We start from the raw sequence: 13,823 nt of genomic DNA, 5'->3' as shown, positions 1-13,823 counted from the left end.
AGAAGAGCTGTCTGCTCTTCTGACAGATTATTCAGAGTGAATAAAAGAGTGCCTTGGGTTCTCTTAAGAGTGAAAGTAAAAGTGTTAGTCACTCAGTCATGTCCAGTTCTTTGCAACCCCATGGACTGTAGTCCTCCAGGCTTCTCTGTCCATGAGATTTCCCAGGCAAGAATACTGGAGTGGTTGCCATTTCCTCCCCCGGGGGGGTCTTTCCAACCCACTGATTGAAGCCGGGTCTCCTGCATAGCAGACAGATTCTTTACCATCAGAGCCACCAGCATACTTTGGGTCATTTAATTCAGTAGCCATTAGATGCAGTTACTAAGCTTAAACCCTGACCAGTAAGCACTCTATATCTAGTAAGCTGATGCCAGAAAATGTTTTCATCGTGACATCCAGTACTGTCAAAATTGTAGAAAAACTAACAAATTCATATTTTGCTGGCATCATTGTATATTGGGAAAGCAACATGACAATACGTTTAGGTATCATGAACAATAACACCTTTTGATCCTGATTCCAAGAAATAATAAAACAGAATTTTTTAAATTATATAGACAGGAATGTGGACCACAACTTTATCTGCAATGGTTTTTCACTATTACTCATCCACTGAAAATAATGACTTTAAAACCTCTTGTACGTGGTTTGATGTGAAATAAAAAGAGCAGGTAATAAATTGCATTACAGTATAATTATAAAATGTGTATATTTTATGAATATGGATATAAAATAATGAGAACAGGTTGTGTTAAATGATTGAAAGGCTTTTGTTTTTCATTTTTTAAGTGTACTTTAACTGCTTAGTCACAGATATTTAGTTAAGGATAAAATTTTTAAATCTACAGTACCCTTCCCCAGTCAAGACTAAGTGGTTAACGCTCAGCTTACAGCTTGAGGCCAAAAGACCATTTCAAGGGTTATATTTCTAAAGGTCAAGAACCCTTTCCTAATTGGAAAGAAAACACAATAAATACACAGTAAAATAAAAGAATTAATAAAAACAAAAGAGCTTATCAGTAAAACCACATCATATGAACTGCACGGCCATCAGGAATGATCGTTCTGCTCCCTGCTCAGGAGAAGACCCTGTGGTCCCAGCAATTTCTCGAGAGATCCAGATGTTTTCAAAAGCAAGGAAGCAGTAGCCAAAACAAGGTCACAGTCTAAGAGGCAGCATTAAAAGGGCCTTTGGGAGAGCATCAGTAACATCAAGTCAGGACTTGGGACAAAGTAAAAATTTCAGGCAGGGTTAGGGTTTTGTTCTCTCCCTACAGGTCTGATTTAAGCCCCTGGAGTGGTCATAAGGGGCTGCCCTGGTGACATTAGTGGTTAAAAAAAAAAAAAAGAAAAACCACCTGCCAATGCAGGAGACATAAGAGACACGGGCATCTTCCCTGGGTTGGGAAGATCCCCTGGAGGAGGGCGTGGCAACCCACTCCAGTATTCTTGTCTGGAAAATCCCATGGAGAGAGGAGCCTGGCGGGCTACAGTCCATGGGGTCACAAAGAGTCCGACACAACTGAAGCGACAGTATACATAGTGGTCATCAGACAGATTGCAAATCACATATCATGCTTATACCCAAACAATCTAAAACTGAGACTCCATCCAAATAGTTCTAGATTCGTGATGTGGGGATAGAGACCCAGCCCAGGGAATGTTTCAGAAACAGCCAGACCATCCAAACGCAGAACAAAAATATGTAAAGCATGTCCTCAAAGCAGGCCAGACTGTGGTTCAAGGACAAATAAGTCAATTTGGCAAAAAACATTAATGCTCTCATAGATGTTTTCCTGGCTGAAATATGTATGCAAATCAATTTAACAGTGGAAAGTTAAAGGAGGAAATGGAGACTATTCACAATCAAAGTAAATAAAAAGCCTTCACAAAGATGAACAAATTATAATAAGAAATAAACCCCTGAGGAAATGTGAATGATTTCTTGTGTAAGAGGGCTTGCCTCATAGCTCAGTAGGTAAAGAATCTGCCTGCAATGCAGTAAACCTGGGCTCGACCCCTGGGTTGGGAAGATCCCCTGGAGAGGGAAATGGCAACCCAAGAATATGTATTCCACTTGCCAATGACATGAAAACATGACAGTCGTAGCAAAAGTAACGTGCAAATATCACTGCCAAGTGGGTTCCTTTTAGCTTCACAGTGTAAAACTCCATGCGGGCTATATCCAGGGGAAAACAGAGCTTTCTTTTCTCTTGCTGGGATGAATTTCACCCTTCTACCTGAGAACCACCTTTTAGAGTTCTGGGCTGCAGCTTATTTCTTCCAGCCTCCTCTCCTCACCCTTTTTCCTTCCTCTGACATCTCAACCTATGAAAGTAGGGACTCCCAGATGAGAGTGTTTGGGGCAGACTCCAGGCATAGGCAAGGGCCTGGATCTTTTCAGAGCTGTTTTCATTGCCCTTCAAAACCACTGAAAGCTCACTGGGATCTGAAAGCTCACTTTAAACGGCTTATGTGGAAAGCCAATAGCAATGCGTGAGAGGGGGACACAGTGGGAAGTGGGTGGCTCCAAGCCAGACAGGAGGTTTAGCAGGGGATCAGGGTTTGTTTTTGGTTTTTTTTTTTTCAAGTTTAGGGTTTTAATCACGTTCCAAGATAGCACCCTACAAACAAGATGGTTGGAACTCATTAAACTCCTCTTGTTGTTCAGTCGCTCAGTCACGTCCAGCTCTTTGTGACCCCATGGACTGCAGCACGCCAGGCTTCCCTGTCCTTCACTGTCTCCCAGAGCTTGCTCAGACTCATGTCCAGTGAGTTGGTCATGCCATCCAACCATCTTATCCTCTGTCATCCCTTTCTCCTCCCGCCTTCAATATTTCCCAGCATTAGGGTCTTTTCCAATGAGTCACCTCTTCGCATCAGGTGGCCAGAGTACTGGAGCTTCATCTTCAGCATCAGTTCCTCCAATGAATATTTAGGATTGACTGGTTTGATCTCCTGAATAGTCCTCAAAGCCACAGATGGAGACCTAACTGCACATTAACTGCAGAATCAGAATTCTAAGTTGGCCCCCAGGTCCCTGCTCCCTGGTGTTCATAGCCCATAAAACCCCTCTCCCTTCAGTGTGGGGAGACCTGTTAATATGATAGGATTGGCTTTCCCTTGCTTAGTTTCCACTGTCTGACAAAGCCAGTGAAACAGCACTCCCTTGCTCATATTACACTACACACACCTTCTAGCAGCAGACTGGAGAGAGTTTTCTCCAGCTGACTTTTTTTGTTCCAAGAGTAAATGCTTTTTATTTAATTTTTAAAACGTTGTGTTGGTTTCTGCCAGACAATAATGGAAATCAGCCGTAATTATACACAAAGAAAGCTGAGCACCGAAGAATTGATGCTTTTGAACTGTGGTGTTGGAGAAGACTCTTGAGAGTCCCTTGGACTGCAAGATCCCACTAGCCCATCCTAAAGGAAATCAGTCCTGAATATTCACTGGAAGGACTGATGTTAAAGCTGAAACTCCAATACTTTGGCCACCTGATGCAAAGAGCTGACTCATTTGAAAAGACCCTAATGCTGGGAAAGATTGAGGGCGGGAGGAGAAGGGGACGACAGAGGATGAAATGGTTGGATGGCATCACTGCCTAGATGGACATGAGTTTGAGTAGGCTCCGGGAGTTGGTGATGGCCAGGGAGGCCTGGCGTGCTGCAGTTCATGGGGTCACAAGGAGTCGGACATGACTTAGCGACTGAACTGAACTGAACTGAACTGATCCCATCCCTCCAGAGCCTCCCTCCCCTCCCGAATGCCATCCCTCCAGGTCATCACAGAGCACCAGGCTGGGCTCCCTCTGCTACACAGCAACTTCTCACCAGCAACTCATCTTAACACTTGATAGTGTATATACATTGATGCTACTTTATCCATTCATCCCACGCTCTCCCTCCCCCACTCTGTCCACATCTCCATTCAGGAGGGGATCTTTTATGAAGGAAGAGAAAAAGGCATCAGTGTACCTAGCAGAAATAAATCAGGTTAAATTAGTAAGTGTAGAAGAAACTGAGCAGAACAGCCAGACCCTGTAGTGAGAGGCAAGAGGTGGAGAAAGGAAAAGGTAAAAAGCAGGTGGAATGCTTTGCATCTCTGACTTCAAAAGTCAGAGGAGGGACCTCCCTGGTGGCTAAGACTCTGCTCTCCCAATGCAGGGGGTCCCGGTTCGATCCACACATGCCCACTGCCATTGGCCCTGGTGCCCATCCCCCTTCATTTGGCAGTGGTTCTCTGGTAAGAATAAAACATATTTCAAAGAAGAAAACAGTGATGTAGGTCTAGGCTCTGTGCAGGCTAATGGGCTCCATCTTGGATAGGGAGGGAGTTGTTCAAGAGAGGAGGCTGCAAGAGTTTGGGCTTTGGGCAAAGAATGAACAGAAAGACTCTGATTTGTGTATGGAAAGGAGAAGTTGGACTTCTGGAGGTTATTGACTTGTTGCTCCTCCTGCTAATCAACCAGGGAATAAACCGTGTAATTACACATCCATATCCCCTCCCAGTTCTACACATCAGCATCAACCTGGAAGGCACCATCGTCTGGAAATGGTGAATGTTCATTCTTCCAGGGTCTTGGGTAATTGGCTTGGGTCAGAAGCAATCCATACAGGCTGCACTCTAGATTGCACTCTATTCATTAGAAATTAGCTTGGAGCGATCAGCAAAGAAATAAATGAAAAAAAAAAAAGTTAACACTGGCTTCCACAAATCCAAATAAACAACCCAAATTGCAAAGTTTGCTCCATTGTGACAGGAACCTAGGTTCCCTCTGTCTTGTGGCTCTCACCACGTGGAGCCTTGATCTCATGATCCAAGATGACAGCATCTCCCTTCCAAGCAGCAAGATGAACAACGGTTCTCAAAATGGGCTGCACAATATTTCCACTTGCACCCACTGGGCTACATACAGTTTAGTCACAGGTCATACCCAACTGTGAAGGAAGTTGCAAAACGTAGTGTTTATTCTAGTCAGCTCGATGCTGAGCTAAAAATTGAGAGTTCTGTTACGACAGAAGAAGGGGAGCACAAATATTAGGAGAAAATTCGTGATTGCTGCCTTCCTGTCCCTGACCCTAACCGCATCCAGATGGAACGGGGAAGAGAGAACAGGGAATAAACGTATGGCAGCACAGGTACTGACTTTAGAAACATCAATGCCCAGGCCGAGTTTTGGTCTAATGTACATTTCAGTATTAATAGAAACAGTTCCCAGACGGTTGGAGTGGTCTAATGTATATATTAATTTTAATGACTTAATGCAGACCAAGAACTGACCTTTGAGAAGAAAGGGGTCTCCTGGATGGCCCCTGCCACAGCCACTGGAGAGGAGCAGGAGATTAAACGAGAGGATGGTGGGAAGGTGCGGGAACCTGAGAAGACAGGCCCTGGGCTCCCAGGAGAAGAGAGGAACTGAGACGGAGGAGGGAAGGCACACAGATGTCAAAAGCAGCCATCGTCTGCGCGACTGTACCACACTTGGAGTGTCTGATACCTGGTTAATTTCAAGCTTCCCTTCAGGCATTCTTACCTCCCAGAAACCAGGCCTCATCTTTGAGAAACACCAACAAGGATATCAATCTGAAAACAGAAGAGCAAGCCCAGCTTGAAGGAGGCCACCACGGCAAGGAGTCTAAGGTGGTGCTCCTATGGCCTCAAACAGCCATGGATCACACACTGCACTAGCTTTTGTTCCTGTCTCGACCAATAATGTGCTGTAATCATCCAGCAACTCTCCTGGAATCTCTAAACTACATTTTCCTATGGGGTCGCACAGAGTCGGACATGACTGAAGCAACTTAGCAGCAGCAGCAGCAGCAGCAGCAGCAGGAATAATATTTCTGCCCTCTGGCCGTCTCTTAGAGTCATGGAAAGCATAAAGAACTTTAAGTGCCTTGGAAAAAGACAATTTGTCTATTATATAATTATAATATGCAATAGATAATCTATAACAATATCCATAGTTATACATTAAATAATATATTTATATATCAATTATATCATATCATATATAATATAAATATGTGCATGTGTGATTACATTATACAACATATAGTATATAGTATTATATAATATATAGTATATAGTATAAAATAGTAAATACTAATTATATAATCACACAATATAATTATCATAGTCATATTATGGTAAGTATTGTCACATAATACAATAACATTATGACATAATATAATGTAAGATAATTACATAATACATAATTTCATAATATATTTATAATAAAATTATATACTTATATGACTATATAACTATACAATATATAGTATATTGTATATAACATTATTTCTATTTAAAAAATAGGAAAGTTTAGGAAATCTATATTACTATTTATAATATAGATTTAGATATATATATAATATAAAACGGAGAAGGCAATGGCACCCCACTCCAGTACTCTTGCCTGGCAAATCCCATGGATGGAGGAGCCTGGTGGGCTGCAGTCCATGGGGTCGCGAAGAGTCGGACACGACTGAGCGACTTCCCTTTCACTTTTCACTTTCACGCATTGGAGAAGGAAATGGCAATCCACTCCAGTGTTCTTGCCTGGAGAATCCCAGGGATGGGGGAGCCTGGTGGGCTGCCGTCTACGGGGTCGCACAGAGTCGGACACGACTGAAGCGACGCAGCAGCAGCAGCATAATATAAAATAGTCTCGTACAATTTACACAGTTTCAACTATGAACTAGAGGTGTGATGGAAAACCTGGAGGTGGAAAAGCAAGCTTGGGGGAAGCGCTCGCTGAGCCTGGACCACCCATCCACCCTCCAGCGCCGGCAGGCGGCTTTCATGGCCTCCTTCACCATTCACGAGCTCCGGCCCCAAGGCGGGCTCTCCTTAGCTCACCCCTGCACGCGCATGCTTTCTGAAAAAAGCCCTAAGCCACTGAAATAAGCTTCCGCGAAAGGTTTTGACTCGTACAGGGCGCTTTGTAGAGGGAGACCAGCGGTGGAAGAAACCACCGGGCAGGTTTCGCTCTGGCTGAAGGCCCGTGGCCCCGGCTCCTTCCCAGCCCACCCGTCCTCCCACCTGGTTCCTCTCCTTCAGCATCTGGGTCCACGACTGTGCTGAGCGATCCAGTCCCCCCAGCCGGCCACGGCCACGGCCTCCAGGAGACCCGGTGCCCCCCTGCTTGCCCCCTCGCCCCGTCCGTCCCAGGCGTCTGCACCCACCCTGCGCTGGCCACCTCTCCCCCACGGCCCCGCGTTGGTGCTCCCTCACCTGGTCCCGCTGGGCTGACCCTGCTCACTGAGACGGTCACTCACTCCTCGCCGTGAACACGGCTTGGCCGCGGGAAGAGCTGCGAGGCCGGGCTTTCACGTGCCGGTCTTAACGCAAGACTGCATTCAGCAGCCGCTGGGTCCCTTCTCCCGGGAGCCGAGGGTCCTCGCGCCTCCGCCTTCTCCTGCCGCCCTCTCCACGGGACCTCCTCGGGGTCTCCAGTTTGCCTTTAACCACCTGAGTCAGAGCCAAAGCCAGCAGACGCTGGCCACTGAGCCAGGGACGCGGTGGAGGAGGTCACGGAGAGCAAGCGACTGCGCTGACCCCTGAGCCGGTGGGCAAGCGAGGCGGGCTTTTGAGATTCTGCCGCATGGTGGATGCTGGGATCCACTCCTCTCGCAGCTGCCCAAGCTAAGCCTCTGGGAAAGTTTATCAAACCCACCACCTACCAATCTGCCTCTTTCTTGGTCTCTCCTTGCTCTCTATATTCAGGTCCAGTTTCAGATCCCACCGGGAACTCTGAGATTTTCAAGCAACAGGACTGCAGTGCCCTGGAGTCATTATTTCTCCCTTCGCTTTCCTCCAGCCTCACATACTCCCCAAACTCGATCCTACAAGGCCCTTCTCTGGTGTCAGAACCGCAGGACCCACACTTCCGGGAAAGGAAGGACCCCTAGAGCAGAGGCTTTCCAAGAAGGGAGGAAAACATGTGCTTGCATCTGGAAGCATCAATCCTGACCCCCTCCACCTTCCCTCACCTCCTTCCTAGCACCACCAGCTACCCCGCAGAATCCCCAAGTGTGCCAGATCTTCTGGTTACAAATTACAGATTCTTATGTAAACCTCAAAGTGAATAGCATCGGTGCATCCTAAACACTAGAGAAGCTGGTGGTGTGTTGCCCTGCAGAAGCTTACAATCCAGTTAGAGAGGCGAGAGTGAGCCAAATAAAACAGAGCCAGAATGAACAGCATAAGAGCTACAACAGGGCAGAATGGCATGTAAGTCTGTTTCCTCAGCACACAACAGAGCACCGGAAAAACTTACTAAAAACTTCTTAAAACGTTTATTTAGAAAAAAAAATAAAAAGCAAATCCAAACCATTAAACCAAAAAAAAAAAAAAAAAAACAACAACTTTGTTAGTAGGTCTGGAACAGGCTTGTGGTCTTTATTTTTAAAAATCCCCTCCCCCCAAAAAAATAAAAAATCCCAGGTGATTTTGATGCTAAGAGGCCAAAGACACAGTCCAGTGATATAGCACAATAGGTACCATAGATTAGTTAGGGGTTTACTACTGAAACTATTAATATTGAAAACTATGTTTTTTCTACTAGCCAGTTCCGTTACTGTACCAGTCACTACTCTAAGCAAAACCAATTATTCCATTTCAAAAAGGAAAATCAAAAACAACAGAAGTGCCGTACTATGTGGAAAATCTCAAACCATTCCTTGACTTACAAAAGCAATCGAAAGAAATAACAAAGCTCATTTTATATCTCTGAGCATCAGGAAAAAAAATAAATATATATATATTCACCTTTTCTTTGGAGGAATTACTAAGTTTTGTTGCTGTGGGTTGAATCAGGTTTCTGGGGCAGCTGCTGTAAAACTCGAATATTGTTCGCTTATTCAGGCCTGGGAACCTGAAAGCATCAGTACCAGCCCCACCCCTCCCATGTCTTCCTGTGACTTCAATACTTTACCAGCAGGATCCAGCTCAGAATCACTAGAAGGGGAAAGCATTCTGATAAAAGAAAACCATAGTTTGATTCCATCTGTATTTCCAGGTCAAACAGGATCTTAATAAATGTTCTTTACTACAGGAGTAACAAAAACTTTACTGTCAGTTGCCCAAATTATTTTTCCTATAACCGAAAGACATGAGAAAAGAAAAGGAAAAAATGAGTTCTTTTAGGGAGATTCGGATGAATTTTTCCATTGATCAGAGGTAGAGAAGATTTCTCATTTCTTGCGGTCTTGATCAGTCCGCTCTGCCTTCATAGCCATCAACCTTAGAGCCAGAAAGGAGGGCAAACTGCTGCCCACACCACCCAGCAAACTCTCCTTCAAGCTCTTACCAATCCCAGCTGCTAGGATAGAACTGTGCAGTTCAAAGATGGAAGAGATTATGGTCATCCATCCTTTCACCTTTTACCAGCCTCTATTTTACAGGGAAAGAAACAGAGGCCCAGAGATTCACAGTTGCAGAGCTAAGGCCACTTCTCCTGGAAGTGGGAGGGGCCCTCAATCACCTGGCAGCCCAAACTTGGTTGCTCCAGGGTTCCCTCTTTTGGAAAGAGGGCTATAGAAATGAGAGTGGGTTCCTCTTGCCACCTAGCCTTTTGTGTTTTGAAATCATCCATTAATCCACTTGGCAGCCTTGCAATGACAATACATTTAGCCCTGCTGGTGGTCCAGTAACACTTCGTCACTAGTGGGGATGGGGCTAAATGACTTGCAGTGAATGGCATGACTCCCCAGAGAGACAGAGGATGTCAGGAAGGAAACCTGCAGTCATGGGGTCACCATCTCCCTGCACAGAAACTGGAGCTAAGGAAAGGACTCAGGAGAGGCACCTGCCCAAGCAAGGGAGTAGGTTGAGCTTTGGTTGCAGGCTTTCTCTGTCATGTTGGTGCTGCTGCTGCTGCTAAGTCGCTTCAGTCGTGTCCAACTCTGTGCGACCCCATAGACGGCATCCCACCAGGCTGCCCCATCCCTGGGATTCTCCAGGCAAGAACACTGGAGTGGGTTGCCATTTCCTTCTCCAATGCATGAAAGTGAAAAGTGAAAGTGAAGTTGCTCAGTCGTGTCCGACTCCTCATGACCCCATGGATTGCAGCCTACCAGGCTCCTCCGTCCATGGGATTTTCCAGGCAAGAGTACTGGAGTGGGTTGCCATTGCCTTCTGCGTCATGTTGGTAGGAGTCTGCAAAAAAGGAGGGGATTGGGGAAGGCTCCATTTACACCTAAAGGTCTGGCAGGCCTGTGTTCTCCTGAGGTCAGGGAAGATGTTCAGCGCCCAGCAGCCTAGAGCCAGCCTGGTCGGTGGGGTGCTGGCAGAGCCAGGAACCGTTGCTGGGCTGCCTCGCCTCCGGATTCCAGTGCCAGCTGTGTGGACAGACGAGGAAGAAGGCGGCCATTTCCAGCTGACTCACCTCCTACCCCCCCAACCCTTCACAGGTGCTCTCCCTCCCAACTCTGCCGTCCTGCACGCCCACCCTTTTCCTGGTTTGGGTTCAAACCTTAGCAACTAGCTCCGGCAGCTAACAACACCTGCTCACTCAAAACGCTGGCGCACCGTCAAGGGACCAGCACATAATCTCCTAGTTTGACACCACCCCTTCCAACGAAGCCAAGAAGCTGGAGAGAGAGAGAGAGGACACGGCTCGGAGCACTGGCCCCTGGCCACGTGGCCGCCCCAGAAGCTAATATTTGAATCGGCTTCTTAGGGCCCCCAATCCCGGACCCAGGCCGCAGAGCACACAGAAAACAGGTGGTATGAGTGTGCGGCCTCCGGCGGATGCACTGAACGCCCACCGCAGATGCAGCGACCCCCTCCTGGCAGGTTTCTTGGCACCTTCCAGCCCTTCCTGAGCCAGAGGCTCACAGGAGCTGGCTTCCTGGGACGAGATGCAGCCCCTTCTGTACAACCATCCAGGATCCGCCACTCACCCCCACAGGAGCTGGGTGCTGCGTTTTCTAGGTCATGAAAGCCTCTGCCTACACCTCCCTGCCCACAGCTCCTGCCAGGTCACAGAGACACCAGGAGGTCCAGGAGAGACCCAGATCATGGAGGCCTCCAGGAGGAAAATCATCATCCCTGGCCACTGAGCAGCAAATAGAAGATTCTGGAACCCTCTGGAACACAGGTCTCCAGGTCTAACCTCTTACTGGTCCCACCCTGGACCAGTCAAATGATGCCCTATTTTCACAAAGGTCTCCTCACACCTAGAACAGTTTGACTTAAAAAAAATTTTTTTGTTGTTGTTGTGTTGAAATGGCTACTGAATGTTAGATTTCAAATTTCAAATCACTGGAACTTTCTGAGCATGAAGTTGTTGACCGAAAAAATACAAAAATACACGTAGCCTAAAAGTTGAGAGCCATTAATATGTTTTATTTGGTGGAAATTTTTAGTGTAGGAGGCAGCATCTCATGTAACCCTGAGAGAACTACTCTGGGGCAGGGAAAGGCGGGGCCGCGGGGATGGTTGTTGGAGAGTCAGGTTATATAGAAGTTTTGCAATGAAGGGCAGGTATTCTGAACATCAAAAGTTTTGTTGTAAATTAAAGTACACCAAATATCCCAAGTTAAGGAATTTAGGGCTTTTCTATGTGTGAAAAAAATGCAAGAGTTCGGGCTTTTCTATGTGTGGAAAAATACAAGAGTCTTAGCTCACTGAAATCCTTCCTTTGATATGCACTTCAGTTATCTGGGGCCAGTTTCTTGTGATTTTCACATCCTGAACTTCCTCACTGTAGGGAGTGGCTGCAGTTTGATGGCTGCCCAGTCAGTCAGATAGTTCAGTTGCTCAGTTGTGTCCGACTCTTTGTGACCCCATGAATCGCAGCACACCAGGCCTCCCATGAATCGCAGCACACCAGGCCTCCCTGTCCATCACCAACTCCTGGAGTTCACTCAAACTCATGTCCATCGAGTCAGTGATGCCATCCAGCCATCTCATCCTCTGTCGTCCCCTTCTCCTTCTGCCCCTAATCCTTCCCAGCATCAGGGTCTTTTCCAATGAGTCAACTCTTCATATGAAGTGGCCAAAGTATTGGAGTTTCAGCTTTAGCATCAGTCCTTATGAACAACCAGGACTGATCTTCTTTAGGATGGACTGGTTGGATCTCCTTGCAGTCCAAGGGACTCTCAAGAGTCTTCTTCAACACCACAGTTCAAAAGCATCAATTCTTTGATGCTCAGCTTTCTTTATGGTCCAACTCTCACATCCATACATGACCACTGGAAAAACCATAGCCTTGACTAGATGGACCTTTGTTGGCAAAGTAATGTCTCTGCTTTTTAATATGTTATCTAGGTTGCTCATAACTTTCCTTCCAAGGAGTAAGCGTCTTTTAATTTCATGGCTGCAGTCACCATCTGCAGTGATTTTGGAGCCCAAAAAAATAAGGTTTGAAACTGTTTCCCCATCTATTTGCCATGAAGTGATGGGACCAGATGCCATGATCTTCGTTTTCTGAATGTTGAGTTTTAAGCCAACTTTTCCACTCTCCTCTTTCACTTTCATCAAGAGGCTTTTTAGTTCCTCTTCACTTTCTGCCATAAGAGTGGTGTCATCTGCATATCTGAGGTTATTGATATTTCTCCTGGCAATCTTGATTCCAGCTTGTGCTTCTTCCAGTCCAGCCTTTCTCATGATGTACTCTGCATAGAAGTTAAATAAGGCAATGGCACCCCACTCCAGTACTCTTGCCTGGAAACTCCCACGGACGGAGGAGCCTAGGCTGCAGTCCATGGGGTCGCTGAGGGTCAGACACGACTGAGCGACTTCACTTTCACTTTTCACTTTCATGCATTGGAGAAGAAATGGCAACCCACTCCAGTGTTCTTGCCTGGAGAATCCCAGGGACGGGGGAGCCTGGTGGGCTGCCATCTATGGGGTCGCACAGAGTCGGAGACGACTGAAGCACCTTAGCAACAGCAGCAGCAGCAAGGTAGTTCTATTTTTAATTTTTTGAGGAAAGGCCATACTGTTTCCCATAGTGGTTGCACCTCATACAGAATTTACTTCAGATAATTTGTAGCTTTTGTTTTCTAAGTAAAGGGGTATGAAAGTTGGCAATTTCATGAAACATATTAACTCTACTGAGCTTATATATTATAAAATATATAAATAAGACATTCTCAGACTACATATATAATTTCCAGCTTGGAAAAGATCTTTTGGTTACGATGTGAACAAGTATGGAGCTCAAGATTTTGCCCCTAATTACATTATCCTCAACAAATAACAACGGAGAAGGCAATGGTAACCCACTCCAGTACTCTTGCCTGGAAAATCCCATGGACGGAGGAGCCTCGTAGGTTGCAGTCCATGGGGTTGCTGAGGGTCAGACACGACTGAACGACTTCACTTTCACTTTTCACTTTCATGCATTGGAGAAGGAAATGGCAACCCACTCCAGTGTTCTTGCCTGGAGAATCCCAGGGATGGGGGAGCCTGGTGGGCTGCCATCTATGGGGTCGCACAGAGTTGGACATGACTGAAGCGACTTAGCAGCAGTAGCAGCAACAAAATACAGCCTTGAGGTACTTTTTTCCTATTTGGAACCAGTCTGTTGTTCCATGTCCAGTTCTAACTGTTGCTTCCTGACCTGCATACAGGTTTCTTAAGAGATAGGTCAGGTGGTCTGGTATTCCCATCTCTTGAAGAATTTTCCACAGTTTATTGTGATCCACACAGTCAAAGGCTTTGGCATAGTCAATAAAGCAGAAATAGATGTTTTTCTGGAACTCTCTTGCTTTTTCCATGATCCAGTGGATGTTGGCAATTTAATCTCTGGTTCCTCTACCTTTTCTAAAACCAGCCTAAACATCTGGAAGTTCATGGTTCACATATTG

Source organism: Capricornis sumatraensis, chromosome 4, assembly GCF_032405125.1.
Source record: "Capricornis sumatraensis isolate serow.1 chromosome 4, serow.2, whole genome shotgun sequence".
NCBI classification, from domain to species: Eukaryota; Metazoa; Chordata; class Mammalia; order Artiodactyla; family Bovidae; genus Capricornis; species Capricornis sumatraensis.
The sequence above is the reverse complement of the archived record's forward strand: the minus strand, read 5'-3'. Positions refer to the sequence as shown.